This window comes from Berghia stephanieae, chromosome 4 (genome assembly GCF_034508935.2).
Source record: "Berghia stephanieae isolate SIO BIC M18660-M18661 chromosome 4, UCSD_Bste_1.3, whole genome shotgun sequence".
Lineage (NCBI taxonomy): Eukaryota > Metazoa > Mollusca > Gastropoda > Nudibranchia > Aeolidiidae > Berghia > Berghia stephanieae.
In genome coordinates, this window is record NC_088363.1 from 74882093 (window position 1) to 74908280 (window position 26188).

Consider the following 26188-nt stretch of genomic DNA (forward strand, 5'->3'; position numbering starts at 1 on the left):
TGTTATTATTATTATTATTATTTTATTATATTTTGTTATTATTATTATTATTATTATTATTATTATTATTATTATTATTATTATTACTATTATTATTAATATTATCATTATTATCAGGATCATTATCATTATAACCATCATCATCATCATCATCATCATCATCATCATCATCATCATCATCATCATCAGCATCATAATTATTATAGAAAGTAGACAGAAACGATCATTAGATAAACCGAAAACCTTGGAATGACAGCAATCATACTATTTGTTCTCCAAAGCCTTTACATTATATTGTGTTCAGTTGGTTTATATATTCATATAAATGAAGTTTATATGTGCTTGTCCGTCGTGCACTGAAACATCAGATTTTAAATTGAGTTAAATTTAAATTGAGCTTTTATATAGGGCAATTTCTACTAACGTGCTCAAAGCGCTTTACAATGGATCCCTGGCCAACAGCAATATTTAACATGTAGTACGGACATGACGCCTGTTAGGCGATATTACAATTTTTTTGGACAGAGACAATGCTGTTCACGGCCAGGTACTCCTTTTACACATGAGTACGGTGAAAGAATGTGCGTAAATATATTTTTCTAAGGAGTCAACTATGCTCCGAGTTAGGCTTGAACCCAGGACCTTCCGATCCGAAAGCTAGTGTCATACCGTAAGATCACATAGCCGGACAATTTTATATATTTTGATCAGAAAACGTTTCCTTTCCAGTCCTAGATTTGAGAGTATTTGACAATATCGCTTGAGGGTCATTTTATAGATCGATATTTGAACGAGTTTCCTGACCACATTCTTGAATACGTGGGTTTTTTTTTCAGAGTAGGACACAGTTGGCGGAAAGAAAAATGAAAATTAGGAGACATGAAACTTAGGGGCTCTTTCCGTATATGGGTGTTCAATGTCAAGTCGGTAAACATGGCATTTGTGTATTAATGGTATGTGTTGAAATAAAATACCCGCCGTTTCTTCCCGCTATATCAATCGTACAAATACACCATAAGTTTATCGTCTGATAGAATTTAGCGAGAAGAAATCACATCTGAATATGGAAAGCTGCAAAAACCCGTAAATTTTGAGCGAGAGGATGTTTACCGACTTGACACGACCTGATATAGGTACGCGTCGTCTGCTATTAAAACCCTATTGCCACTTCAAATGTTTCGTTCTCTATGTTCTGTCGCTGTCTCTGGTCTAGATGGTATGCGCTTGGCTAAGAAGCTCACAACATTGCCATTCGGAAGTATTACGGACTAACACACACAACTATGTGTAACCTTGAAAGTTTATAGTCTGGTTAATAGAGTTCAGTGAGAATTACTTATAGACACGGATGGCAAAACACAATAACAAAGACCTGAGTGACGTCATCTTCGTTCTATCTATAGGTATGTAGGTTTGTCATATTATAAAAATTAGATATTGCCATTTTTCCTGAAATTATCATTTAAGACCGTGTTCCTTGAAATTGATATTCTTTCATAACGATATTATTGAATTACAATGGCAAATTATACATGAAACACGTAATACGACCATTCGTCTCAAAACGCTTTTATGTCAGAATGAACGTGCTAAAATTGATTGTTAATCTTAAATTATAAATATTGTTAGACAATATTATATTGTGTAAAATTAAGGAAAGCAAGTTTTGCTTTCGAAACTATACATCCTAATTCTGATGCTTTATGCTCAATTTTCTTTTTCTTATTAATTCAGTGGGTCACAAATAGTTTATGTGGTCCAGTGGTATGACACTCGCCTTTTGGATCGGAAAGGCCTGGGTTTGAATCCAATTTTGAGCGCGCACCGTTAAGTCGTTAAAAAGGGCTATTATCTCGCGCTCTCTCACCGTACACAGGTGTAAAATGAATACCTGACCGTTAACATTGTCGGAAAAAATATAATATCGTGCAACATGTTACATGTTGCTGTTGGCCAGGGACTCGTTTGAAAGCGTTTTGAGCAAGTTTAGTGGATATTGCTCTGTATAAAAGCTTAATTTTTTGGGGTAAAAACAATTATTCTGTTTCCTATATTATACAATGCTCTGACAAGTTCTGAATAGAGAAGTGCCTGATGAAAACAGGGAAATCATATCACGATGTTTTGGAGCCAAATCGGGAACCAATTTGTACGTCAGCCACCTATCGCCTGGCTGAGAGAAAGAAAGAAAGAAAGAGGGAGGGAGAGAGAGAGAGAGAGAGAGAGAAAGAGAGAGAGAGAGAGAGAGATAGATAGATAGATAGATAGATAGATAGAGAGAGAGAGAGAGAGAGAGAGAGAGAGAGAGAGAGAGAGACGTTGGTGTGTGAACCCACTTTAGGTAAGCCACCTGGAAACAAATATAAAGTGGGTTCAAACCCATTGAATCACAGGTTTGCTCCAAGCCACTGGGCTATTTCTTATTCTCATTTGTCGTCTGGCATTTGTCTATTTCGTTTATTTCTCATCGATATTTTATTAGCTTATTTTGCAGCAAGCTGTATCACTCATATATGTATGAATGTAGGTGGTGTCTTATAGATAAGAGATTATATAATTCTTGTTCGATAGTAAATTTGTGACCTTGAATATCCAGGGGAAAAGTGAAGCTTTAATTAGTTACCTAAGGTGTTGTTTCATAACGCAAAAATACATTTTATTTGTTATTTATGTCACTAAATTAATGACAAAAATATCAGTTTACTCTGAACGACGAGAAAGCGATTTAGCAGGTATTGAATATCGACTTCTTGATTAGAAATGTGAAAACAATCATATCTTAACCGTGATGCAAATTTCTATTGAAATCCACCAGTGAAAAAATAAAATGTGATTTTTTTTACCCTAAGGTAATTATCTACTCCTCTGATAACCAAACGTATTTTTGGGTTTGTTTTAACATTACAGAAATGGACAATATTCTCCGTTCGTCTGAGGACATTTCCATAAAACAATGAGACCATAACAATTTGGGTTATGGCACTTGTAAATAAATAAGTACACGGGGATAAAGACACACAAATAGAACTCAAAATAACAAGTATTATGTTACTTAATTACGCCTTTCCTCAGTTTTTGTCGTTGCTGAAGAGAGGTTTTGAGCACGAACCGCCCCGTTTTAAGTATTCCTCTCTCTCTCTCTTTGGGAAACTGTAATATTTCTTTTTGTTCACTATTTTTGATGACCTGGCCATGGAATTAATGTTTGATCATGTCACGGCATCATTAGCTGTTCAAACCAATTGTTCTGTCGTGGAGAGTCTCGTAAAATGTTGGGCTATATTCATTGGCGAGTTAGAAATAATGGGTTATTCATGTCCGGCTATTGATTCCAAACATTATAGCAGTCAGTCATGGCCTGTGATTCTTGACACCAAACAACAGAATTTCCCTTGTCGGAAACAAGAAGTTCAACGTGCCATGTATGGGGTTACTGTTACTGTTTTTATTAAGTGACCAATAGGGTCAAAATTGTATGATGTCCGGACGAAATAGATACTTATATCATGGATATACATTTTAAATGATCACAGCAATGAACTTTTGGGTGTATGCACATTTTAAAACTATATAATATACCGCATCACTTAAGACTCTTGAACTCCTGTAGTTGAATATTGAATGAGTTCCCATTGCCACTGCGCGACCTTGGAGTTCAATAATACTTTATTATATTCTCCAATTACCTCGCCAATATTATTTCTTATCAAAATTTATTCCTTTTTTTATTATTTCTTTATTTTTTTACATCAATTGGTTTTTTCAAACCAATCCAACGATTTGACATTAAGAATGACCAATGAGGTCAGCATGGTCAGCGTATCATCAGGCGTCAACATTTATTTCTAGTAAACCTGGATGCGTGTCGGAGAAAGATATTTCTATAACTCCTATTCTTTTTTAATCTATAAATTCAGTTTTCAGTACTACTATTACTCCGGCATAATTCGATTTGAAATAATGGCCACATTATTATAGAAGGTTACAAGTTAGCAAGAAATTACATATCGTTGATAATTTACACTTCATAGCACTGCACCGCGACTGTAGTCTAGTTTCTTGGGGAATAAATGTCACAGTGAATGACACAATCAGTCGGATGGTGAAAAGGTTTGAACTGATATATTGCCAAGTTTAGTTAGAAGGTAAATTCTTTATCAAAAATGAGTTCTTGTCATAAATCATTGAATCAACTCTTTTTGTACATCTTCGGGAAATATCAAAGCTTAATTTCATTTCTAAATATTTTTTACACCTAGTCAAGTTGAAAAAGTATGAAATTTGAGAAAAGTTGTTGGATACCTTTCCCATACATCTGACCATAACATTATGAAAAATCACCCGATTTACTTCAAATTAAGATTTAAATGCTCTGGGGAGCATATTCTTTCAGAAAATGTAACAAATGCAAATACAAAATGTTCACATTCCGACTGATTATGTCATGCACCGACACATAAATGTTCCACTAAAACAAATTTTCTGACTAGACAGCGAAGGAAACAATATATTTACTTAACCGGTTACAGAAACAAATTGCAATAGTCACAAATAAATAACTTATCCAACTTCACCATACATCACCTGAATACCTTGGATGCCTTGTGGGGGGATATAAACAAACTCGATCTCTGCGATCCGCCAGTTCTTCTCTAATGGAGAAATACATCCCAAGAACAAAGTTTGCTGAGCGTGGTTTTGCATTTTCGGCTCCAATCGAATGGAATTCTTTATCACCTATAACCCGACAATGTGAAAGTCTACCAGTCTTCAAACGGCATTTATAAAGCAATCTTTTTCATTCTTCTTTTCGTGATTAAATGTGAACTTTGAACAAGATATGTGTGTGTGACAGTTGTGGTGATTTTGTAGTCGAATAAATGAACTTGTGTGATACCAAAAAACCTATTGTAAAGCACCTCTGAGCACTATTGGTTGATACTGGCGCTTTATCAAATAGTAGTAGTAGTAGTAGTAGTAGTAGTAGTAGTAGTAGTAGTAGTAGTAGTAGTAGTAGTAGTAGTAGTAGTAGTAGTAGTAGTAGTAGTAGTAATAATAATAATAATAACAATAATAAATTCAATGATATTGACTACCCATGAAGACTATCCATACTAAGGGTAGTATGCGGTTATACGACCTAGTGGTATGACACTCGCTTTCGGATGGGGATGTCCTGGGTTCGAGCCTCGCTGGCCGCATTATTGAATCATTGGAAAAGGCTCTTTCTTACATTCTCTCACCCTTCTTCAGGTGTAAAACCTGGCCATTAATAGCGTTATCTCGGTCGAAAAAAAAAGTTGTAAAATCGCACAACAGATGTCATGTCTCGTTCTACACGTTACGCGTTGCTGTTGACTCCTGGCAAAGCGCTTAGGGCACATTTAGTGGATATTTCGCTATAAAGAAGCTCAAGTTTAAGTTTAGAGTCGGAGAACTATAATAAGAGCTTTGCACGGCTTTGTTTTCTTGTTATATGATACTGGTATTCGGATCGGTGGCAATCCCTGGTCCGAGTCCAGTTCTGGGCGACGGAAAGTTCAGTCCTTGAATAGAGATCTTTACTCACGTCATTTCACTATAAACAGGAGTATAATAAGTACCGGCCGATAACAGTGTTGTCCCGGTCGAAAAGTAATGCAATAAGTTCTTAAAAGGCGCCATTTTCAATATTGTGGTTGGCTTGTAAACCATGTAAAGCGCCTAAGCTTAGTTTAGTTGGTCGATATTTTTATATTATAAACGCCATTTTTTGTGGAGAAGATGCATATTGGGTTGTTTGTTTGTTTTTTTGTTGTTTTTTTTTTTTTGGGGGGGGGGGGGCGGGGGAAATGAAGAGTGTAAGCACAAATAATGAAACTTAGAATACAAATAACTTTCTGTGCTTAATAAATTGCCTGCTTAGCCATATGGGTTAAGATAAGTTAGCAATGACTATCCCGCACAAATCTTTGGGCCTCTTTTTCGCTCACGAAGTGCCCGAATTCGCGTCAAAATATGGGACGAAGCCGTTTCGTATATGCTATTTTAAAAAATTAATTACGACGCTGTTTATCGATGAATATGACTGAAAGTTGGCACACAGTTAGAAAAAAGGTCATTTTAGATTATGTCAAGCGACAAAACTCGTGCGATTACCAGACGACCGTTAAAAATAGATTTTTACTCTTTGGAGTAAAATATTTCTAAAACTACCGGGCGTGGAGGTTTTGTCGCTGACAAGGTAATACATGAACATTTCTTCTTTTTGGTTGTAAAATTTCATATGAATATGACGAGTACTTTTCCCGTATTTTACAAAACACCATCCTAATTTGCTCTTCAAGTTTCAATCTTTTAATCCACTTATTACGCAAGATACAACCAAAGGTTGAAAAAAAATGCCGAAAAAGCGTCCCATATTTTCGCGTTTTTTTCCTCTTTGCGGGTCATCCAAATAAATGACACCTTTGAAACTGCATAACTTGTTTATTTTTGAATGGATTTTCAAAATTCAAAAACATTTTTACTCAGTGGAGATAGGGCTTTGGTTTTAGACAAAATTTTCCTCAAAAAGAGATAAAAACATTTTTCATAGTCATTGCTAGATAAGTACTGCATTACACCGAATTTAGAATTCATTTTAATGGAATTAAGAGCGTTGCTATGGCCACATTCTAATTTTGACTACGTGTATCCGATAAATATTGTGAAAAGATTATCTTTGTAATTAACATTTGGAATGTTTCGGATATATATGGTTGAGGGGAATTAGCCGGTATGTCGTAGAGTGCTCGACAGTGTCTTGGGGCGAATTGTCTTTTTATTTATTATACTCACCTTATTTGTTTTATCATCCGACAATATCACAGACTAACAGTAAAACTACATCAGACTCACAGAGGGCCACTTCAAACGCGATACATCAACAAACCTCAACCGTCAAACACGACAGAAACAGATCTTCAACTAAGTTGAGCGAACACATCTGGAAACTAAGAGACTCAAGCACACAATACAACATCACAAAAGATCTCAGATCAAAAAGCTACAAAGTAGACAAAAAAGTCCAACCTATGCCTAGAAGAGTAATATCATATAGTAAAAAAAAAACAACTAACACACCACACACAACAAAAAGAGAGAAATCTTTAGCACGTGCTTACACAGGACAAAATGTTTACTGTCCAACACACACTATACAATCCAAAGAAACAACCAGTACCACAGACGCCCCCCCCCCCTCCCCAACACCATACCACACCCAGCTCGCATACACACAAATCCACACATGCACACACGGAAAGAACATCGGCGCCAACTGAACAAAACAACATTCATCCCGGACACTACGATTCTTAAAGGACCTCCCTGAATGTCCTGGCACAGATGAAACAATGTCGGAGGAGATAACAGAATGAGGGGAGAATAAATAAATAAATAAATAAATATTATTATATTTATATATATTATATATATATATATATATATATATATATATATATATATATATATATATATATCATTGATCGATGTCCTATAGTTCTGACAGAGCTCAATAAATTCACAATTCAGAGCATTATAAAATGAGTAAAATCAACTCACATTCCGTCCAACAATACGGCGGTTTCGACACCGATGCGTCTCGTCAGTTGTCAGTTGTGTGATCTCCTTTGATGGATAGTAAATCCGTGGTTCATTTAGAGTGTTGTTTGGTGCGTGAAGGCGCGTAAAGGACCAACACGGTGTGAATGAGGGTGTACGTTTTTTAAAGTCATGAATAAAAGAAGGGGGGGGGGGGGGGGGGGGGGGGGTGGTAGGTATATTGAGAGGGATAGTGGAAGGGGGGGGGGGGGGGGTAGGAGCGATAGGGTGTAGGTTTTTAAGTGATGGAATGCGAATATTGAGGAATGAAGGATATTTGGGAGAGGGAGGGGGGGGGGGGGGTGTTTACTATTAATTTGAATTTGTTTGAGTGTCTGCACATTGTCATAAGTTCGGATCTTTTGTTTAGGATGTTATGTTTTTTTGACTGTATAAAAGTATTTCCAATTATTCAGTGAGGTACAGATGACGCTCATAGGGACTACTTTTTTGTTGACAATCTCCCAAGTTACTGATCCTAGTAGTGCATAGGAAATTTTGTGCTCTTGGCTCTGCTTTGGTTATTCATGTTCGTTTTGTCAATATTTTACCTGGTTTTAAATGGTGGTTCTGTGCTGCCCATGAATTAGATTTTTAGACTCAAAATATTATTTTAAAAACACTTAACTTTTTAACAAAAGTCATAAGATTTGATTATTAGAAATCAAGAAATGTTGTGACATAAAGTTATTTTTTTATACCCTACCTTGGTTTTAAACAATCCCAACTAAGAATTGACTTATTATACAATTTTAATGTATCTATTTATGTCCCTGTTGCACGTGACACATTTTTCATTGTATTTCTATTATATATCTATATATATATATATATATATATATATATATATATATATATATATATATATATATATATATGTACTTGCGTCTATGAATAGACCTGCCGCTAATAGTTGTATTCATGTTTCATTTTATTCTCGAGATGTTATTGTAAGGCGTATAGAGCCCTTCAACCGGAATATGCTCTATATAGTCGCAATTATGTTATTAATGTGCCGTTAGCTTTATCTTTTAAATGATATTATGTCGGAGTAATAACATTAAAGGTGAAAACTGAATTTATAGTTACAAATTTTAAATTTATGTTCCGTTTATATGTTCTATTGATTAAAATTGAATACTATTCAATAAAGTGTCAAAAAATAAAAACTTTCACTTCACCTTTAACTATCTCATTAACGTCCAATTTCAGGATTTTTTCGAAATGTCATATCTACCCAACACAAAACTTGACTCTTTTCAACACTCAAACTCAAAAGCAATAAGTAAATACTTATACATACTTTTGTGGAGCAAAACAAGCTTTGCAAAAGAGCATTAATTTCTTATAAACATATCTAATAAAGATTTTTGTGATATGAAAAAAACACACAAATCTGAATAATGAAAACGTTCTTTGTATCGTAACGGGTGTGGCGATTTTCCTATAGTCGGTAAGGAGAGGGTTAAATTTCCTTTTTGGATCCGCTTCACTCTTGCAAAATACCACCAGGTTGAAGCAATGGGTTACATTTCTGTAATAACATTCAATCCAAACTTGTAAAACCTTAGAAAGATAGCTCCACCATTTATTGAAACGATCGCTATGCCTGCATAAAACGTTTTACTTACGGTCATTTGAAATTGGGAAAGGATTTAACTCTTCATTGATTTTTAAATCAATGAAAACAGACCGTCGTCGTTATTTCGTCCTATTTGGCTGTTGAATGGGCTTTTAAAAGACTAGGCGGAATATTTAACCAGTTAACTGTCGTACTTTGGAAAGACACGCATTAAAAACTTTGGCCAGAAAAGTCGTCCTTCAAAAATCGATCGATTTAGATGACCCTCAGCTTGACAAAAACAAAACGCTCAACTCTTGGACCTCGCATGACCCTCAATATTGGCAAAAACTCTCAAACCTGAAACCTTGCGAGTTCCAGAGTTGAGAGTTTTTCGCAAAGATGAGAGTTATTTAAATCTATCGACATTTGAAGGACTAGTTTTCATGTCAATTTTTTAAAGAGGCGTCTTTTCAGAGTACAACAGTTCACTGGTTAACGGTACCCAATCTGATTTAAACTGGAGAAAAACATATTTTTTTTCATTTAAACTAGAGAAAATTTACCGCAACAATCAGTATCGGCCTATTAACATATATCTCTAACTCGCACATTATATGAAATCCGAGGCCTATCTGACATTTAGAAGTCTCCAGTTTGAAAATGTCTTTCATGTCAGAGGTCATCTAGCTTGATGGATTGGTACTTAAAGTGAAAGAAAAAAGGTGTTTTGTCGTTGTGCTGTGCAGTATGAAACATTGACACGGGTGATTATGTAGAATTCATTTCTGAGTATTATATTAATAGTGAAAAGGGGAAAATGAAATCGCCAGTCGGCCTTTGATAAAACGTTAACTGTTTACTTACCGGATCCTTCTCTTACAAAGCTATACACAAAATGGAATGTCAAAGTATAAACATAAACATAAATTGAAAATAAACGGTGTTCGTAAAGATTCAAGAAATATTCTAATTGCATTATTTGTTTTTAATGGAATAATGTGTTCAAAACACCAATGCATTTCAAAGAATATTTTCATGTAGAGCGCGGTTCATGCGAGTATGGAGATACATTAAAAACATATTATTGAAACATTCTGCCGGTAATGGAAACAAGTGAGAAAATGGAATTTGCATTAGGGAAATAAAGATACACGAAACAGTGAAAACAAATATGATGGTAAACGGGAAAGTTTGGGGAGGGGGGGGGGGGGGGTGAGGGTAGAAAAAATAAACATTATTTGCCAAATGAAGAATGATAAAATGTTTAATTGTACACAATGAGAGTGTAATGTCGGCTGCTCAAACAAAAAAGCTTTTGTTTTCAAATCTAATCTGCTAAAGCATCGCCAATTAGAGCCGGCGAACGAAAATATTATCTTTTGATATCTTATAAATGCTCAGAGAGAGGGAATGTTGCAGTGCTCTAAAAAGAAAACAAAAATCAAAGCTCCAAACAGTTTTGTTAACAGTTTGGCCAAATCGAGTTTACTTTAAATATCCGTATATTAAACTGACACTTAAAGGATAAACAATTCTCAGCCCTAACACTTCCTTATAAGTCTCAGATTTACCGCTGTTAGAAAATAATCTTAACAAATCAATATAAGAAATTATTATTATTATTATTATTATTATTATTATTATTATTATTATTATTATTATTATTATTATTATTATTATTATTATTATTATTATTATTATTATTATTATTATTATTATTATTATTTTTATTATTGTTATTATTATTATTATTATTATTATTATTATTATTATTATTATTATTATTATTATTATTATTATTATTTTTGTTATTATTATTATAATATTATATATAAACGTGACTCATTGTCTCAATGCGGTGTTTTGTCCAGATGTATTGGAAATTGAATTTATAGGCACATATAAGAAATTTAATTTCTCTCCTTTAGGTGGAGAGTAAATACTATTTCTGGAATTACAAAAAATCTCACAATTCGTATTTCTCCCTTTTCGTTTAAATTCACATTTACTATTATTATTATTACTACTACTACTACTACTACTATTATTATTATTATTATTATTATTATTATTATTATTATTATTATTATTATTATTATATTAATTATTATTATTATTATATTATTTATTATCATTATTTATTATTATTATTATTATTATTATTATTATTATTATTAATTATCATTATTATTATTATTATTATTATTATTATTATTATTATTATTATTATTATTATTATTATTATTATTATTATTATTATTATTATTATTATTATATATTCATCTTGTCTATTGAAGATGGCTCACGTATCAAACTTATGAAGTCGGCGGATCAAACACCTGAAGTTCCGATTTTCACGATCGACGAATCAAAACTCTGGTCTACATACGAACTTTTCTCACCATGTTTTATTTAATTTTGGGCGGATCAGACCTCTTTTGTCAAAATATGGGAAACTGCGCATATTTTCTTGAAATTGCAGTATACATAAAAAAGTAGTCTTCTATTGTACCAATTGGGCCAACGTTTATCAAATATTATAGAAATTACAGGCAGCGTGGCTCAGTGGTACGGTCTTTGCTTCCTACCCGAAAGGTACCGAGTTCAATCACCCGCCGCTGCGTTATATGGCCTTGAGCAAGTCACCTCGCCCTAGCTCACTTTGCGGCGCTGCTCAGCGGCTGACGCCTGGGTTATTCCAGTTTTCCCTTGGAATAGACCCTAAAGACAAATTTCCCCAACAAAAAAATGAATTAAAAAAAAACAAAAAAATGAATTTAAAAAAAAAAACAAAAAAAAAAAAATGAGAAGGATCATTGTGGCCGTCCTTTCCCATACAATTAACTGTCATTTTCCAAGTAGAAAAGAAAAATAATTTGTATTTAACTTAGGATTCATTGCTCTAGTTTATTTCTCATGCGACATTTAAGAGTACTGGCTGAGACCCGTAAAAAGAAAAAAAAATAAATCTCAACAGTAGTAGCAGCAGCAGCACTGGTGGTATTTTGCTTAAGTGGCAATAGGAAGCAACTTGAGAATGGTAGTTGTAGTAGCAGTAGTAGTAGTAGTAGTAGTAGTAGTAGTAGTAGTAGTAGTAGTAGTAGTAGTAGTAGTAGTAGTAGGAGTAGTAGTAGTAGTAGTAGTAGTAGTAGTAGTAGTAGTAGTGTAGTAGTAGTAGTAGTAGTAGTAGTAGTAGTAGTAGTAGTAGCAGTTTTTGTTGTTGTTATTGTTGTAGTAATAATAATAATAATAATAATAATAATAATAATAATAATAATAGTAGTCATCATCATCATCATAATCATTTATGTTATTATTATTATTATCATTATTATTATTATTACTATCACCATTATTATTATTATTATTATTATTATTATTATTTTATTATTATTATTATTATTTATTATTATTATTATTATTATTATTATTATTATTATTATTATTATATTATTATTATTATTAGTAGCAGTATTATTATTATTAATTATTATTATTATTATTATTATTATTATTAGTATTTTTATTATAGTAGTAGTAGTAGATAGTAGTAGTAGTAGTAGTAGTAGTAGTAGTAGTAGTAATAGTATTATAAGATAGTAGTAGTAGTAGTAGTAGTAGTAGTAATAGTAGTAGTAGTAGTAGTAGTAGTAGTAGTAGTAATAGTATTAGTAGTAGTAAAGTAGTAGTAGTAGTAGTAGTAGTAGTAGTAGTAGTAGTAGTAGTAGTAGTAGTAGTAGTAGTAGTAGTAGTAGTAACAATAGTAATAGTAGTGGAGGTGGTGGGGGTAGTAGTAGTGGTAGTAGTATGATTGAGATGTAAATGACGTTTGAATGTACCAAATTTGTATTCATGGAACTGAGACCAAAATCATAATCGACTGACAACACACGATATCCACGCAAATAATTCTGGATCCACAGGAGACCAGTAGGGAATTTGATAATACAATCTTACATAGATCTGATGAATACAGAAGCACGGTGAGAAATGACAAGCTGGAGAAGTACGTCGCATTGCTTACTATAATTGTTATAGAATTTGATTATCCCAACTCGCGGAATACGATCACCCTCCTGATTAATCCCTCGACATGTCAACGCTTACCGTGGTTAGACCAAGGTCGTCATAAGTTGATGAACACTTTTATCTCATTTTGGACAGATGACGTTTGCCTTAACTCTCTCCTTATTCGTACCAGTCATTTTCACGATTTTCCTAATATCACACACAACAAAGATAATAGATATTATTTTCCGAATCACATAAGCAATAATTGATGTTCAGAAAAATAATTGCTTGTAAAGATTGTATTCTGCCAAAAAAAAAAAAATGTCCTACACTCAAAAAGGTTTATCATTCTATAAAACTCAATTTCCTTGTACATTTGCCAAAAAGAAAAATGAATTTGACAGCTTCAAAAAAGAACAAAACACCGTGTTTGGTATTTTGTTACTTTTTTGAAGCTGTTATATTTATTTTTGTTATTACTTTTTACTGTCCACAGCTTCTAGCAGCTTAGTATCATTGTGTACATTTGCCACACGTTATGGACATGTGCTGTTACTAAAAGCTACATACTAATACAATCAACCGTGTAAAGTTTTTATGTGATTGTTATCCTGGAACATGGGTTATTTATGTTCTAAGCAAGGATTGGAAAAACGGTGTGAAAAACATTGATAACATGTATCTAGATCCATTCGCAATCACTGACAGTCCGCTGTGTTATAACACAGAAATACAACGACCTAAAATCAATGAGATATTTATTACAGAACGCCCTACTCCTTTTGTTATTGTATGAAGGAAAAAAAATAGATGTCGGAAAGCAAAATTTTGTCAAAATATTCAGCTTAATATAATGTTCATAGATTTTTTAAATTGAATATTTAAAAACAAGATGCAGTTACTCCATTTCATATAGATTTGAATTAAGTTTTTTTTTTTGTGTTTTTTTTTTTTTACTTCGGATTCAATTTCAGTATAGATGGAACAAAATTGACATCACTCCGCTCTTTGTTATTGTTTTTAGACAGCCATTTTAATGATTAGTTCGCACTAAATTATATCACTCTATGTCAGACTATAAACTTTTAAGGTTACACATAGTTATGTGTGTTGGTACGTTATTTCCGGATAGCGAATGTTGTGAGTATTTACCTAACTGCATAGCACCAAATAAATTTAACCCAACATAACAACAATGGGGAACAATAGAGTGATGTCAAAATACTGGTTCTAATATCCTTGAAAGTGTGAAGTGTTACATATATTGTGTAACTGATCTTCTGATTTCAGGGTGATGGCATATTATCTTCTAGCCTGAATAAATACTGGTCGTCAATAAAGATCACCAATCCTAGCTCTTTTACGCTTCGTAATCATACGATTCTGTCTATTCATTCGCTACTAAAATAGTAATGCCACTTATGATTCAATAAGTAACCTATTCATTGTTTATGCATTGCCCAGAGGACTGGTTACACCCTTCCAAGGAGTTTAGAACAAGAAGAGAGGAATCTGTGGCATCACGACTTCTGCTTTCAATTGAGGCGATGAGTCGCATTTATTTAACACAATGACCACCGTTCTCCGACCTATTTGATGGACAAGCGGCAATGCGTATGGTAAGTCATGGATTAGTGACAGATCAGAACTCGTATTCCTTAATCACCCTTAGCTGATGAGCACTTGAGTGAATCGCAATGTTTATCGATGATTTTTCTACCTGTGCTACCAACGTGTGGTCACATACGCAGCTTTGATCCCCTAAGTATGGGCTAGCTACTTTGAAGATTTGGGGTTCTTTTGAAAAGTTAGAGATTATTTTAAGAGATTAATATTTGAATTTCACATGTTTTATTTTTTTGTTTTGTTTTGTTTTTTTTTACAGTTATTTTATGTTTCTTTGTTTGGTTGTTTTGTTTTGTGTGTGTGTGTGTGTGTGTATTTTTTTGCCAATGATAAAATGTGTTTTGTGAAAGGTGAACAAAATGAAGGCAGATGTGAAGAGAGGTGAGTAAAACTTTCACTTAAAAAATATTTTTGAACATAGATATAAACAAAAGTAAAATTATCCGATTGGTTCAGAGTTCAGACAAAGATTTTACATTCATGAGTTAAACTTTTGAAAGTGTTCACAATTGGATTCAATAGTCTGATGTCACGTCGCCCAGCAACGGTGACCAGCGTGGTTCTAAATAAAGAAAATCGGTACTTTTTATTCTTCGTGCTGCTTAGAACTTTTCATATGTCTTGTGATCAGAATGTGTAAAAGTCAAAACATGATCAGATTTATAATTTTTTTTTCTCCTCGGGATACACTTTTATGCTCGTCGGAGAAATATTTCATAAGGGCGCCCGCCATTGTTCCGATAGTTTAGAGCCAGTTACTAAGTTACCATGCGTCATTACGAGGAGGGAAGTGACGTTGCGACTGTTGAAGCGTTTTCCGACACACGATTGAGAAATCCCTATGACAATATTGATGCTATGCGTTTAAATAAAACTCACATTTCCTGTCGGATATAACGTACTAGAACTCAAACTATGTGTAACCTTAATCGTTTATAGTCTGATTAATACAATTTAGTGAGAACAATTCATAGAAATGGATGGCTAAAAACAATAATAAATAGCTGGGGGACGTCAAAATATTTTCCTCAAATGATAATTTAATTCCTAATTAGATTTTCAGTGTTATAAAGCAGCAACGCAAAGGATAGTGATGAGTCTGTTATTCTTACTATTATCAAATCGATCAGATTGAGAGATTTTTCATCTAGAGACAATTTCAAGATTATTGTTGTGCTGCTATGTGGTTATTTGGTTAAACACTCGCCTACAGACTGGACGGTCCAGGGTTCGAGTCCCACCTTGAGCGGCGTGTAGTTGAGTCCATGGAAAAAGGCCATTCACTCAAATGCTCTCATGTATTCATATGCAAAGTGAGTACTTGACCGTGTACGAAGTTGTTGCCTAACAGGTGTATTTCTCATTCTATACGTTAAGTGATGCTAGGGACCCATTGTAAAGGTCTTTGGGCAAGTTTAGTGGATATTATGCAATATAAATATTCCAGTTATTATGCTTTTTACTCCTTCAATCAACCAATTTGAGATATAAAGTTTCCTTAATATAACAAAAATGTCTTTAGAGATGAATACCACAGTCACAGTAAACGTCTTTCATTTGGGATAAACAGATGGACATTCTGTCTCCAACAAAGATCAGGTATTGTCTGATGATAAAATAAAAATTTTCAATGTGTTGCTGATTTATGCTATGTGTTTAGGCAAAATACTCACAACATCCGACTGCAGGATGTAACGTAACAACACTTAAAACTGTGTGTAATCCGGATCGTTTATAGTCTGATTGTTATAAGTTAGTGAAAAGTAATCATCAAAATGGCTATCTTAAACAATAACAGAGAGCTGAGTGGCGTCGATTTCAATCCTTCTATAGCAGTCAAGTAAACATATTTTCTCTGTCTCTGTCACCCCCTCCCCATCCCCCTCAACCATTTCCAGCGAGGAAGGAAGGTGCCTGGCCCTCCTCGTAAATGTATCTCTAATAAAGGGTAACGTAAATGTTGCTGCTCGAAGCTTGAAGGAATAAATAACAATGTGAAATTGAATGTCAGCTTCAATTTAATAAACGAAAACTGATAATGTGGACGTTTCGGGTTTCTCCTTTATCAACAAAACAGGATGAATGAAACACTACAGACGAATGATATAATGTGATAGACTAGTTGTTACAACGCCACTATCACATTATCTCATTCGTCTGTGGTGTTTCAGTATCCTGTTTTGTTGATAAAGGGGAAACCCGCGAACGCCCACATTATCTGTTTTCGTTTATTAAATTGAAGCTTACATTCAATTTCACAATGCTATTTATCTCTAATAAAGGGAGATGACTGTGAAGTGTATTGGTATGGTGCCGCCATCCGTACAATCTAATTGAGATGAACTTGGTTACAGTCCCCCTGGGCTATGTCAATTGAAGGGAAGTCTAATTCCCTTTGGAAAAAGTAGACCATTTCTATTCAATAAATTGAGAGTCAGTAGGTCCGGGAAAAAATTATAACATCATTAAAACAGCCATCGCCTCTATCAAAAAAGGACCTCATTTCTTTTATGTAGACGTACTGATGGTGTGTATGGAGAGATTGCCATATATATATATATATATATATATATATATATATATATATATATATATATAATTATATTACTTTTTTCTTCTTCTTCTTCTTCTTCTTCTTCTTCTTCTTCTTCTTCTTCTTTTATTATTATTATTATTATTATTATTATTATTATTATTATTATTATTATTATTATTATTATTATTATTATTATTATTATTATTATTACTATTATTATTACTATTATCATTATTATTATTATTATTATTATTATTATTATTATTATTATTATTATTATTATTATTATTATCATTATTATTATTATTATATTATTATATATTATTTCATTATTATTATTATTATTATTATTATTATTATTATTATTATTATTATTTATTATTATTATTATTATTATTATTATTATTATTATTATTATTATTATTATTATTATTACTATTATTATTATTAACCCAGCCCTTTCTGGGGTGCAACCCAGCACCTTGTGAGGCCGGTCACAAGCCCGGGTAAATGGGGAGTATTTGCTCAGGAAGGGCATCCTGTCAGTAAAACTCAAGCCACAACTATTGAATGAATGAAAACAGAAATATGATACCGGACCGGCCAGATCCCGGGATAAAAACGACCGCTTCTGTCATTATTGGCCAGCAGGATGGCAGTGAAAATCAGTGACTGCTGGTCACCAAACAAAAGGAGGAAAGGCGTAAAAGATGGTCGAGGAAGCGGATGGGAGTGGAGATCAAGATTGGAAGTTTGAACGTTGGAAGTATGACAGGCAGCTCAAGGGAAATCGCTGATGCTATAGAAAGAAAAAAATTAACATTCTGTGTGTACAAGAAACAAAGTGGAAAGGTGAATCAGAAAGGGAGACTGGTGGAGGATTTAAAATATTTTAGAAAGGAAATGAGGCCACAAGAAACGGAGTGGGCATCATTCTGGATAAAGAACTTGCACGAAATGTTGTTAGAGTCCAAAGGGTGTGCGACAGACTTATGTGGATCGTAGTCAATATGGAGCAAATCACTGCTTTGAGTGCATACGCACCCCAGACAGGCTGTACGCAAGACAAGAAGGAAGAAATTTGGAAGGAGATTGATGAACAAATGGAAATGTTCGACAAATCAAAAACAGTTTTAATCGGTGCGGACTTGAATGGACAAGTTGGAGAAAGCAATATCGGAGAGGAAAGATGGTTGGGAAAGTATGGGTATGGCAGCAGAAATGAAGAAGGCGAAGATATTGTAAGATTTGCAAGGATGGACCTCGCAATACTAAATACATATTTTAGAAAGAAAGATGAGTACGGAGTGACGTATTCAAGTGGTCAAGTGAGAAAGACACAAGTGGACTACCTGTTGTGCTGGAGGAGAAATTTGAAGGAATATCAGAATGTGGCAGTTTGCCGGGAGAGGGAGAGTGGCAGCGCAACATAAGATTGTTATTGCGAAAGTGGCATTTGGAAAGAGGAAGATAAAAGAGAAACAAAGTGAGGGGAAAGCACGATGGTGGAAATTAAAAGAGGAAGAGCAAAGAGAAATATTTGCTATAACGGTGAAAGAAAGACTAGGAATTGATTTCCCAAAGAAATGGAAAAGAACTGCTGATACAATCAGTGAAGTGGCCAAAGAAGTGCAAGGGGTCAGCTCTGGAAGAGGAAAAGCTGGAAATGAAATATGGTGGTGGAATGAAGAGGTTCAAGAAGCAATAAAGAAAAAGAGGGAAGCAAGGAGAACATGGAGGCAAACAGGGATGATATGAAAGTAAATGAATATAAGCAGGCATGGGAAAGAAGCAAAAAAAGCCGTTGCAAAAGCACAGTCCGAGACATTCAAAGATATGTATGAGCAATTAGAAAGTAAGGAAGGCCAGAAAAAATATTTTCAGAATAGCGAAACAAAGGGACAAGAATAGGAGAGATATACAACATATTAAGATGATCAAAGACGAGAATGGAAGAATAATGGGAAAAGGTGAAGAGATTCGAGCAAGATGAAAAACATACTACTAACACCTCAGAAATAAAGAGAATGAGAGGGAGAGGGGAAGTGCAGTAATACAACCTAAAGAGAAGTTAGCAGATGAGATAAGCAAGAACGAGGTGTGGGATGCAGTGCGCAAGATGAAAAGGGGGAAAGCAGTTGGTCCAGACGAGATACCAGCAGAAGTCTGGAAATCACTTGGGAATGAAGGGTTAAATCTCCTGGTATGGTTATTCAACGACAGCTTACAGAAAGAGAAAATGCCAAAAGAATGGATAAAGACTAGGTTGATACCCATATACAAAATAAAGGAGATGTTCAAGAATGTGGCAACTATAGGAGCGTCAAGTTAATGAGCCATACAATGAAGATATGGGAAAGAGTAATCGATAAGAGGATTAGAAAAGATGTATTCATAAATAAAGAACAGTTTGGATTTGTCGCTAGTAAAAGTACAACGGATGCTATATTTTCTATAATAGGGACCACAGAGAAGTATAGAGAAAAGCAAAGAGAATTACATTGTGTGTTCATTGACCTGAAGAAAGCATATGATAGGGTACCAAGAGAAGAAATGTGGTATTGTCTAAAAGCAAAGGGGGTAACAGAGAATAAATAAAAGTTATCCAAGATATGTACAAAGGAAACAAAACAGTGGTAAGGACAGCTGTTGGCTCAACTGATCCATTTAATGTAAAAGTTGGATTACACCAAGGATCTGCTCTCAGCCCACTGCTGTTTGCAATAGTAATGGATGTCCTAACAGAACCCATTCGGCGAGAGGTACCATGGAACATGATGTATGCGGATGGTGTAGTACTTTTGAATGATACAAAAGCTGAGGCGGAAAAGGAACTGTAAGGTTGAAGACGGGTGTTGGAATGGAGGGGATTAAGGGTAAGCAGATAGAAGACAGTATTTGTGTATCGAACAACAGAGAGCAGAACCACCAATAAAAATAGGAGAAGAGGATGTGCCAGAGACAAACCAATTCAAACACTTAGGAACGACTGTTCAAGGAGGCGGGGGCAATGAAATGGTGGTTAAGAAGAGGATACAGGCAGGCTCGAATAATTGGAGGAAGGTAACTGGAGTTATGTGTGACAAACGAATTTCCGCAAAGCACAGTAGTAAGACCAGCAATGTTATATGGACTAGAGACAGCAGCTACAACAAAGAAACAAGATAAAGAAGCTGAGGTGGCAGAAATGAGGATGTTGAGATGGTCACTTGGCTCGACAAGAAAGATAAAGTGAGAAATGAACGGATTCGAAGGTTGACTGAAGTGAAAAATGTATCAATAAAGATGAAGGAAGATAGATTGAAATGGTTCGGATATGTAAAGAGACGAGAGAGGGAGTACGTGGGAAGGAAAATATTGGACTTATAAATAGCGGAAAGAGTGAAAAGAGACACCCAAAGACTATATGGTGGGATAAGGTAATATGAAAGATCTGGGCCTGGAGGAAGATGATGCGCTGAACCGAGATGTATGGAAATGTGGCATTCATTATGGCAACCCTGCAAAATGCGGGATAAGCTGAAAGAAGATTATCATTATTATTATTATTATTATTATTATTATTATTATTATTATTATTATTATTATTATTATTATTATTATTATTATTATTATTTGAACTAGATTTTGTTGTGAGAATTCCATTAGCTTGCTTTTTATCCATAAATTATTTCGATCATGGGGAATTTTTATCTATCAAGAGAAGATGAACAATTTGGCTTTAAAAATCCTTTCCTTGTTTAATGATTCGAGGTTGGAAACAAATTGTGGCCTCAGTTATAAGTTCAAGCGACGTGGATCGTGGTCAGAGATCAGATGGAAGACAATCGCAGCGTCGTATCCTTGTAAAACAGACATTCTGTATTGATGCTATGGGTATATGCGAAACTGTCACGACATCCACTAGCCGGATATAACGTACCAAAACACAGAACTATGTGTAACCTTTAATATTCATAGTCTCATGGATAGAATATAGTGAGAACTTATCATCACTGAACAGACTGTCTAAAAACCACGACAAAGAGCTGGGTGACGTCAATCTCGTTCCCTCAATATTTCTCCACTAGATTCAAATGTGAACAAAACCGAGCGATGAAATTGATCTCCGCATGGTTGTGTCAACTGCTATTCTTGTTGCCACTCGAGGTCCCAGGATTCAGAGTTTTTGTTAAGATGAGGGTCAATTTCTGAATTCGTGTTATTTACAGAGTTGGCATTTAATTGGTAAATTTAACTTCCCATTTCTTATTAAAGTATATTAATGCACTGAGTGTGATTCCTTTTTCTTTCCTTTCCCATTTTTGTTGTTGAACGGTTAAGCATTTTGTCAAATTTAAATGTAGTAGGTAGGCCTACTTGTGATTTTGATATTGCAACACAGTTTGAGGGAATTCCGACCTCAAAATTCAATATATAGACGGGAATATTAAATTAATTGCATCACTTTATTCAAGATAGTTGATGGAAATTGAAACGAAATTTGTGATTTTGCATATCTAACTTTACTCACTTTGATCATACAATTGTATCAAATGTCGCATCAAGGGAGAATGGATCAAAAACTCGCAGAATAAAAGCCGAATAAGGAACTAAAGTGTTATGAGTTATATAAAAGAAAAAGTTTAAATCTTATTGGAAGTGTAAAACAACTCTTCCAGAGAACTGGATACATGCCTTGTTATTGATTTTCTGTTTCAGAGTGGTGGTATCCTACTTTTTTTAGTCTAAATATACTGGGCGTTAATAAAGACCATCAATCCTCTCTATTTTACGTCACGTAATCATAAGAATCTGATTTGTACATCCTGTTATTTTAAAAAATTATGCCACCTTGTGATTCAACATGAAACCTATTCATTTTAGTCATCCAAAAGTTTGATTACATAATCCTTCCAATGAGTTTGGAACCGGAAGAGTAGAAGGTGTTACGTTACAACTTGTCTGCCCTATTCACAGATACTAAAGGTATATGGCAGGAGTTAAATGAACAAGACTGAATTACATGAAAAGCCTTACAACCCCTATCTTATAAGTTAATATAATGAAAACCCTTAAAGTTTCCTTTAGCCTAAATTCTTTCTGACATAGGGAAACCCAACGATAACCGGTTATCGACCGAAATGTTTCGCAGTTTTGTTTTGTATTTTAAATCTAATTTTATTCTAGTACATTATGAACAGATATCTGTAATAACGTCTGTTGGATTTGGTGGAGCATAGTTGCGTTCTTTACTTAGGATAACAACTGACTGCATACTACATAATAAATAGTCGTTCAGAGCCATTGGGCCCCGGGAGCCGGAGTTCATCTAGGGTTCAATTACGTCAAAAGGAAAATAGCAATTGCCTGCTTGCTTTTGGATAGGAAGATAGATCATCGCAAAGTACTTTCCGCCAGCTTTAACAGACCCAGCTACCCAGTCATTACTTTGGACCCGGGAGGGGGGAGGGAGGGCTCGGAAAAAAATCTCGACTTACCCGGGATCGATCCCTATCAATTTGTGTGTATATTTCACATAACGTTGGTAAAATTTGAGGCTCTGTTAGAATGTCATCATGTAGGTGTCAAATGTGACCCATCGCCAGTACATTGATTTATGCGGGAGTGCTATTGACACAGAAATGGTACGTTCATCTCGTTGGTGAATATGCAGACACAAAATGTCTTAACTTACGTATGTATGTATATATATATATATATATATATATATATATATATATATATATATAATGAATATATGATATTATTTAAAATTTCATAGATATAAGTAATTATAAACTGGTTGATTCATATTTTTTCTATTTCAGTTTTTATGTTCTATGTGGTTAGTGGAGGAATGTCTGGCTTTATGGTGGTTGTTTGGTATGAGACTCGCCTTCGGATTGGAAGGTCCTGGGTTCGAGCCCCACTCTGGGCGGTGCATAGTTGGGTCCTTGGAAAAGTCTCTTTACTCACATTCTCTCACCGTGCTCAAATGTAAAATGAGTGCCTGACCGTTAACCATGTAATATCGCCGGACTTCATGTCTAGTCATACATGTTAAGTGATACTGTTCGTCATGGACCCCTAGTAAAGCGTTTTGAACACATTTAGTAGATATTGCTCTATATAAATACCCATACTTTATAGATGTAAATTAATATTTCCAGGCTCAATTCATTACGATTAAACACATTGCTAAGTCAGCGGCTTGTATTTGAACATTTTGACTTTAAATTCAATTTTTTCAACTAATTCATTCCAAGAACAGAAATAAATTGAGCTTTTATATAGTGTAATGCCCACTAAACGTGTCCAAAGCACTTTACAAGAATCCCTAGCCGACAACAACACTAACACGTAGGACGGTATATGACCCCTTTTAGGCGATATTACAGTTTTTCCCCAGAGACACCGCTGTTAACTCTCTTCTTACCTATCCTTTTCAGCATTTTCCCAAAATGGCAGGCTTGCCCAGCAGAAAAAAATATTTTTAAAAATCAAACAAGCTCTCTACCAAAACAACTTTATGTTTTTATTAATCAAACAAAGATTATTCTTCAAAGTTTGTGATGTGCAAAATAATTCTGAATAAGAAAAATGTATATTGTATCGTCACAAATGTTGCAATTTTGCTGTAGGTGGTAAGGAGAGGGTTAAAGACCAGGTTTTACACCTGAGTACTGTCAAAGAACGTGAGTAAAGAGGCTTTTCCAAGGACTCAACTTTGCGACGCTCAGAGCAGGACTTGAACCCAGGCCCTTCCGATCCGCAGGCAAGTGTTATACCACATAACCACATAGATGCATACCAAATTGACGCGGTGGAGCACATTGGTATTTGAAAGATTAATGTTTTATTGCTCTGACAAATCACAGATCAAAATTTATTGAAAAGGGTTTTGAGCTCGAAACGTTCCATGTTTGGTATGTTTCTTTTCGTTTCTTTTTTGAAGTTGCTATATTCATTTTTGTTTATTAATTCTGATAAATACAACGCAATTTAAAAATATTGGTCACTAAAAGCGTTCTTCAAATTATATCGATTGATTAAAATGATTCTCATCTTGCCAAAATCTTTCAAATCTGGCACTTTAAAAGAAGTCCTGGTTTAGGAGTTTTCGACAAGATGAGGGTCACTCTATTCCGTCGATATTCTTGTTCTTCAAATATCGATCAAAATTTAATAGACGATATATGAAGAACGAGTTTTCTGGGCAACATTTTATGTAAAAAAAAAGGCTTTTAGAGTCACCAGGCCCATGGATCCGGAGTTTATCACGGTTTCTATAGAGTGAAACTGACAATAGCAACTTTCTGACAGATCTAACAGACTCAGCTACCCAATCACTGCTGGGTGGACAGGGTGATCAGAAAAAAAAAATCTCGAGGATCGATCTCTGCTCTGTCCTTTGGCGTGTGATGCGAGCCCTCTACCAACTCACCTATCGGGAACCCTAAATTTTATGTACCTACGTTCTTATTTTCAGATTACCGACGTCAGTGTTATGTTTCTCATATACCTTTATTTCTCAAAAGGTGGTATTCATCATCGTTTTCTCTCCTTTCCATGTCTTTGCATCACAGGTAATTCTATAACCACGGATGCGTTGTTCTCAGCCATTTAATTAATCCTCTTCATTTTCAAATATCAGTCAAAGCTCCTTCGAGGTTGCCAATTATGTTTTATTAGCAAATCTTTAAAGAGGTGCAATCCCTGGAAATAATCCTGCCAGAGAAAAAAAGGATTACAGAGAGAACGCGAGACAACAAGAGAGATGATGGAAAAGGAGGACAGAAGAGAAAAGAGAAGGAAATTATGAAATAATTTTCAAAAAGGAAACAGGAGAGAGAGAGAGAGAGAGAGAGAGAGAGAGAGAGAGAGAGAGAGAAGAGAGAGAGAGAGAGAGAACATATATCAAGTTTCATATGTTTGACAGAGGAAGAAAGGCAGAGAAAGACACACACACACACACAGAGAGAGAGAGAGAGAGAGAGAGAGAGAGAGAGAGAGAGAGAGAGAGAGAGAGAACATACTATATCAAGTGTCATGTGTTTGAGAAAGAAAGAGAGAAAGAGAAAGACAGATAGAGAGATGTAGAGATATAGAGAAAGATATATATATATATATATATATATATATATATATATATATATATATATATATATATATATATATATATATATATATATATATATATAGATAGATAGATAGATAGATAGATAGAGAGAGAGAGAGAGAGAGAGAGAGAGAGAGAGAAATAGAGAGAGTGAGAGAAAGGAGAGAGAGAGTGAGAGAGAGTGAGAGAGAGAGAGAGAGAGAGAGAGAGAGAGAGAGAGAGAGAGAGAGAGCTAGGTCGGTGAGGGCGAGGATGAATGGCAGGGAAAAAAAGAGACATTCTGTGTGTCTTGAATACGGCATTTAATATCGCTGTCCCGTTGTTGCATTGTATAAAAACGGATATATATATCAACTATATATAATAAGTTCTATCACTATCAGCCTATGCTACTATCTATCAGTCTCTTTCCCTGCCCGCCTCTCTATCTACTTAACTATCAATCTACAAACCGCCTGTCTATCGGCCAGTTGATTTCCTCCCTCCCCCCCCCCCCCCCCCCCCCCCCCCCACCCTCCCATCTTCTTCATTCTATCTCTGAGTTTCTCTCCCTCCCTCTCTCTCTCTCTCTCTCTCTCTCTCTCTCTCTATCTCTCTCTCTCTCTATCTCTCTCTCTCTCTCTTTTTTTCTTTTCTAGCTCTCTATCTGTCTATTTATCTATCTATCTATCTCAACCAAGATAGTCCGATTTCTTAACGAAGTTAGTGTTCAATAGTCATTGTATCA

General features: G+C 34.7%; 1 protein-coding gene across 2 annotated transcripts in view; it reads right to left on the reverse strand.

Annotated features, from left to right (window-relative positions):
- Positions 1 to 26188, reverse strand: part of LOC144971232 (neprilysin-1-like) — a 93278-nt gene that overhangs the window by 65597 nt on the left and 1493 nt on the right. The window contains exon 1 of one of the 2 annotated variants that reach the window (XM_078911742.1): positions 7585 to 7674. The exons of the other annotated variant lie outside the window; for it this stretch is intronic. The gene's annotated coding sequence lies outside the window, so the exon portion shown is untranslated. Of the gene's footprint in view, positions 1 to 7584; positions 7675 to 26188 lie in introns of those variants that run through there. 2 annotated transcript variants of the gene reach the window in all.